This window comes from Oryx dammah, unplaced genomic scaffold, assembly GCF_014754425.2.
Source record: "Oryx dammah isolate SB20612 unplaced genomic scaffold, SCBI_Odam_1.1 HiC_scaffold_2, whole genome shotgun sequence".
NCBI classification, from domain to species: Eukaryota; Metazoa; Chordata; class Mammalia; order Artiodactyla; family Bovidae; genus Oryx; species Oryx dammah.
Genome location: NW_024070186.1, coordinates 152,215,519 through 152,221,518, shown reverse-complemented (window position 1 = coordinate 152,221,518; position 6,000 = coordinate 152,215,519). Strand labels below are relative to the sequence as shown.

Genomic DNA, 6,000 nt, shown 5'->3' with positions numbered 1-6,000 from the left:
CTCCCCTCTCCCCTTCACCCTTCCTCCCCTCTCCCCTTCACCCTTCCAGTTACAAGTCCAGGTTCAGTTACGTCAATCACCACTGGAGTCCTGAACCTCTTAACCTTGGCATGTGAGATAAAAGTGGTTCTGTAAAGAAATGTAATTTGGGGCAATGAAAGCCAATGGGAATTTTAAAGTCATGGACACATAGAATTGGAAGCTAGAGCTGGGAAGTCAGAGAAAATTAAATTTGAACACCCATCATTTATATGGTTGAGGAAATTGAAGCCTTTGGATTTCAAGGAACTTGCCACACTGGAGGTGGCCTTTAAAAGCTGTTAGAGTTTGCATGGCCTTTTTCGGCAGATGGTGTATTTTTCAGGAATATTTCGCTTATTGATTTTGCATTCATTTTCAGATAGTGAAAACTATGTTAAGAGTTTTTCTGGGGAAGGAAATGGCAACCCATTCGAGTATCCCATGGACAGAGGAGCCTGGTGGGTCCATGGGGTTGCAAAAGAGTCGGACATGATTTAGCAACTAAACAACAACAACAATGTAAGCACTTCAACAAAGACTAAAAGGAAAGAAAGAGGCTCAAAGTTTGGTTGGTGCAAAGTGTAAAGTCATAAAACATTCTTTTATCAAATCAAGTGTAATGAGGGCTTTGCACATCATGGGCTTCCCTGGTGGCTCAGACGGTAAAGAATCCGTCTGCAATGCAGGAGACCCGGGTTCCATCCCTGGGTTGGGAAGATCCCCTGGAGGAGGCCATGGTGACCCACTCCAGTGTTCTTGCCTAGAGAATCCCGTGGACAGAGGAGCCTGGTGGGCTACAGAGTCAACTGAGCGACTAACACTTTTCACTTGCACTTACACATCAAGACAAGACAAGGCACTGAAAGGGTGGGCTTTGGTTTCTTTTCAGAGAGAAGGAAGGCCCTGCTCGTCCAGCACTGAATCAAGGGTTTTCAGACATGTCAGTGTCCCTGAACGCATCCTCAGATCACCAAGCGGGCTGGGTAAGATGGATCCATATTTAGGCTTTCAACCAGTTTCCAACATAAAAAGTTGATTTTGGCAATCAGACGGCAGTCAACTGCGAAATGTATTTGTGAATAAGCCTCTGAATTTCCCTAGTGACATCATAGGATTAACTGGATCTGTGTTTAGATCTGTACCTATGCTGGGGAATTGTTTTATTTGGATTCAGAATATTTGACGGTGTTAATTAACACCCCAGTTGGGCTTCACCTCACTTAAGGAGCACTTTCTCTCCAGCTTTGTTGCTGACTCAGGGTGATACAGGTGACGGCGTGTTGGTGTGAGCACTTGGTACCTTAGCCCTGCTTCCTAGCTCCAGATTTAGACTGGGGAGAGTGGCAGGGGGCTCACTGCAGCCACTAATATCAACTTTGCAGATCTTTTCAGCTCAGCTGATTACAATGATTTGGGGTTAAGCTGCTTTGATTCCTGAGCAAGTTGGTTTTGAAGACCTTTCTGGATGAAAAGGTCATCGAGAAGAATCGTGTTTAAGAAGGGCATTTGTGTTGTTGAGAACACAATTTCAAAGGAATTTTAAAAGCCAGCTATTATAGGTCTAATAAGCAAAATAGCAAGATAAAGACCTAGGAAAATCTTTGGGGAAAATTAAGAAAAAATTAGTTTTTTTCTGAGGGTAGATTCAGCTGACAAAGAAGAGAGACATTTAACCCTTTGTGGCTTTCTTCTCCACATATCAAATATTGTTTCCAACATGTATTAACTGATTAATTAATTATAATTATGTCAGTTTAGCTACCTCTTATATAAATATCCATAAGCAGTATAAACACCATATAAGGGTGTCATGGCTTGTAGATTTTTTTCAAACTGGTTTTTAGGTAAATCTTTCTTTTTTCCCACTTGTGGTAGTGGAGGATCACTCTTGTAACTTGTTTCATTTAATATCGTCTCCAGGTTTATCCTGATCCCAGATGACAGGTAAAAACAAAAGTCAGTTGTGTGCCCTCTACTGGTTGTATTTCTCCATTACAGAAGTGTTGCATGTTGACGCCTGAGTTCATTGCTTGTGGCAGGGCTCATGACTGTGCTGACTTGTCCTTTTCCTAAATTCATATCGTTAGAAACTGCAGGTTCAGAAGTTGGTACCTTAAGGAGGGCTCAAGTGTCCTCCTTGTCATCAGTTTGTCACGTGGCTTGTGGAGGGGACCCACAGCTGGGCACTCTTCCTTCTGTTATGGGAGTAAGTGCTTTGGTTCAGAGAGCTGTCTCTCCGTGAGGCCAGTGGCCGCCGCTTGGGTTCTGATCTTGGTCCAGGCTAGCCCTTGTCGCCTGTCTTTGGCAATCTGTCAGCCACTGAATGCAGGCAGCAGAGTTTTCATGTGCTGTCAGATCATTCAGACTCTTGAACCCCCTGGAGCCCTGTGGATTTCTGCCAGAAGCAACTATAGGGGACTCTCTTTTCTGACCTGAGAGGTTGGTAGTAAAGTGGGGACTCCTTCAGTTTAATCCCATGTCCATTTATTGAGAACCTACCATCTGGTCGGTTTTAAGGGGGGTGCAAAATGAGCAAACCCACTGCCCCCTCGCACCCACCCCTCACCCCTCTGAACAACAACAACGAATCTCTTTCTTATTCAAGAAAGGAGAAAAAAACATACGGCATCCTCGTTAAAAGAAGTGTTCAATACTTCTTAGGAAATGATGAGACCAGAAAACCCTGTAGGAAAGATGTAAACTTTGTGATGCTTGCATTCCTTTTCCTGTAAGTGATTTGTAACTTGCTTTTCGGTAAGCTGTAATGAGATTAAAGATCCTTCCTGTTCTCAACGGAGTGTCTACAGCTAATGACTGTCTTATAGAGAGATGACCGATATGACCGGGATAATCCCGACCCTATGTATCTTTCACAACTCTTTCACTTTGCACCCGATGCCTCCTTGCCCAGCCATGCAGTGCTTCTCAGGCTGAAACCCTGTCTTTCTGTCATCTTCCTCTCAACCCTCTCTTGATTATCTTCATCCAAGTTCAACAGAAGTTGGTTTTGTGAGTTGCATGAACCCCAAATTGGTAAACCTTTTTCCCGATCTGACCCGAGTGCCCATTTTCTTCTGAGCTCACAGGACGGCCATCAGTCATCAAATGCTACACAATGGGAAGGAAGGAGAAATGCTATTCTGTATTGTCATAAGTCCCAGGAGAGTCTCTTTATAATATTGGTGATCATAGATGGAATGTCCATTAAGCGACAGTGGATAGCAAGACCTCTGTCAGAGTCTCTCACTAGCAGCACTACTGTTTTCTTGGGCTGCATAACCCTGTGTTGAAGGGGGCTTTCTGTGCATTTTAGGGTGCTTAGCAGTGTCCCTGACTGTCACCTATTTGATGCTCATTGCACCCCCAAGTTGTGTCTCCAGTACTGCTAAATATCCCCTCAAGGCAAAGTCACCTTTTGTTAAGGACCATTATCCAAATCCAGGACCAAAACCACTACCCCCTATCTAGGACCACTGCCTTCCTTTCTCATTGTGCTCCTTCAGAAGTCTAAGTGAGCATTCTCTTGGTTGTTTGCTTCATGTATCAGACAGTCTTTCAATGTTTACTTATGCTAGCTTCTCAGCAAGGTACTGGGAACATATATATCAACTGGCATCTACTTCTTACTCATTTTTGAATCAGTTTTGAATGGATCGTGGTTTTTACCATTTTGATTTTTATCGTGATTATCTTGAAAATTCCCTTTTCTGAGTATTGCTCCCAGCCTGTATCTCTGACAGGCACTTGAGCAATTAGGACCTCTTTAATGATGAATGTTGTGTTTCTATTTCTGTAGCCTGTTTGTTTGAAAAAAGTCCCTTGTAGCGTGGGTCAGTATCCTTGGCTTTTAACACAGCTCAACCTTGTAAAATGATAAGATGCTATTAATCTATCAATTTCATCCATGAATGCTTCAACTCTTTCAGACAGGGCCTCTTGCTTGTCATTCCAATATCCTATTTTCTTATACTGTGATTTCTTTCCTTCTCTTTAACTGGCCACCTGAGGCTTCATTTCATGTGTGGTCCTTTTAAAGTTTTATTTAAGTGAACTTTTGTTTGGGAACCAAGAGCAAGCCCAGCTGAAAGATACCACTGGACTGCTTTCACGTGAACTTTGTTGGCTTGTGTCCTTTAGAATTTTTAGAAACTGTCATGTAGAAATTGCTCATGGGAGACCAAATTTACAGCAGTTATATTTCAAAGAGGAGGGGCAGGGGGCTGCATTTCAGGGATGGCTTCAACAAGATTGGGAATTTTAATTTTTTAAAGTTGTCTGGTTCATTATATTATTTTCAAATATATTTTTGTATACCTGAAATATTTTGTAATAGGCTTTAAAGGAAAAATAAGCACCTGAAAGTGTTTTTTTTTTTTCCTGTCCTCGACTCTTTTAAACTAGATATTCATAGAATTAGGTCTCCACTTGCTGAACTACCCATATTCCTGCAGGGGATGAGCGGGTACTGCGCAGTTATTTAAGATTTTTAGCCTTTAAATCCTAAAAGAGGCACTGCTTTTTTGCCACGTGCTTTTGAAAAATAGACTCTGCAGGGCGACCAGGTTCGTCTGTAAAATGGGTAAAACCTGTTAGGAATTAATTTCCCCTAAGTTGACTCATTGGAAAAGACTCTGATGCTGGGAGGGATTGGGGGCAGGAGGAGAAGGGGACGACAGAGGATGAGATGGCTGGATGGCATCACCAACTCGATGGACGTGAGTCTGAGTGAACTCCGGGAGTCGATTCTTGGGGTCGCAAAGAGTCGGACACGACTGAGCGACTGAACTGAACTGAAGGATGCGAGGAGCTGGGCGCTGGGGAGTTCACGGCGTTGCGCACACCAAAGGGGAGACTTGAATTGGAGGAGGCGGAGAGGAGGGAGGCGACGGTGTGCGGGGAGGAGCCACACACACCCAAATGACCAGATTCATCACAGCATGAAGCTTCACAAGGTAACGCCCACTCCCACCGCCTGGAGCCCGGGGAAGGCTGGCTGCTTCCTCATTTCTGTTACTGGAAGTTCTGAGAGATGGGAAGCAAGACGCGAGCGGCGTGTGCGCCTCGCTGAGCGGCGGTGAGCTTGAATTTCAAACCCGGTTCTTTTCACCGGCAAATTTCTTTGTGTTGGGAGGTGTGGGCCAGCCCTGGGCGGCGAGAGGCCGGATGGAAGCCCGGGCTCCGCAGCTCCCGCGCGGGGACCTGTGCGCCCGGGATCGGCGGGGCGCGTCTCCGCGCTGCGCTGGGGCTGCCCGGAGACACCACCCAAGTGGGTTCTGGTTCGTGGGGAAAGGGGTTCGGGGTTTTGAAAACGCTTCATCCCCCACCCCCTTCCGCGCGCGCCGCTTCTGTATACCAAGGATCTCACTGAATCTGGGCTCTGGAAGGAGATGGTGGGATCCTGTTATCCACCAAAGATGCGCCGTGTCTCAGGCTGCCCTGCCGCGCGTTCAGTGTCCACGTCTTTGAAAATGAACCCCGTGAAAGTCTCGGGATTTTAAGTGACAAAAACTTCCGAAGGAATATTCCGAAGCTGTGGTGCTCGCAGGCTCCTGGGTGGGAATTCTGGAGTGAAGCCTGGGAAGTCTACGTTTCTCATTAATTTTGTCTGATTGAGTGAGTACAGTTCCAGGGTTTCTGGCTATTGAGGTGCTATTTATGTGGAACTTTTTTCCTTGAAAAATGTTAGTTTTCTCTGGCAGCTGACTTGTTTTTAGACTGATTGCCCAAGTCGATTTCGGGTGGGGTGGGAGGAAGTTTGGGTGGAGGGTGGCATGAGGTTGGGTTGATTGCAAGAGACGCTTCACTTGTCTCAGCAGAGGATAAACTTGGACAAATGTGGGCATTCTTTAGGTTTTATTTTGAGCCCCTCAAGGAGCTTTATTTTGACCTGTGTAGGTCGCACAGAGTCGGACACGAGTGACTTAGCAGCAGCAGCAGCAGCAGCAGCAGTGTTTCCTTACTGCGGGGTTGGTTAGGTGG

At 45.4% G+C, this 6,000-nt stretch overlaps 1 protein-coding gene across 5 annotated transcripts in view; it reads left to right on the top strand.

Moving 5' to 3' along the window:
• Positions 1-6,000, top strand: part of TIAM1 (TIAM Rac1 associated GEF 1) — a 309,949-nt gene that overhangs the window by 65,144 nt on the left and 238,805 nt on the right. The window contains exon 1 of one of the 5 annotated variants that reach the window (XM_040227935.1): positions 4,786-5,095. The exons of 3 other annotated variants lie outside the window; for them this stretch is intronic. The gene's annotated coding sequence lies outside the window, so the exon portion shown is untranslated. Of the gene's footprint in view, positions 1-4,785; positions 5,096-6,000 lie in introns of those variants that run through there. One more of the 5 variants, XM_040227923.1, reaches the window with a different exon arrangement.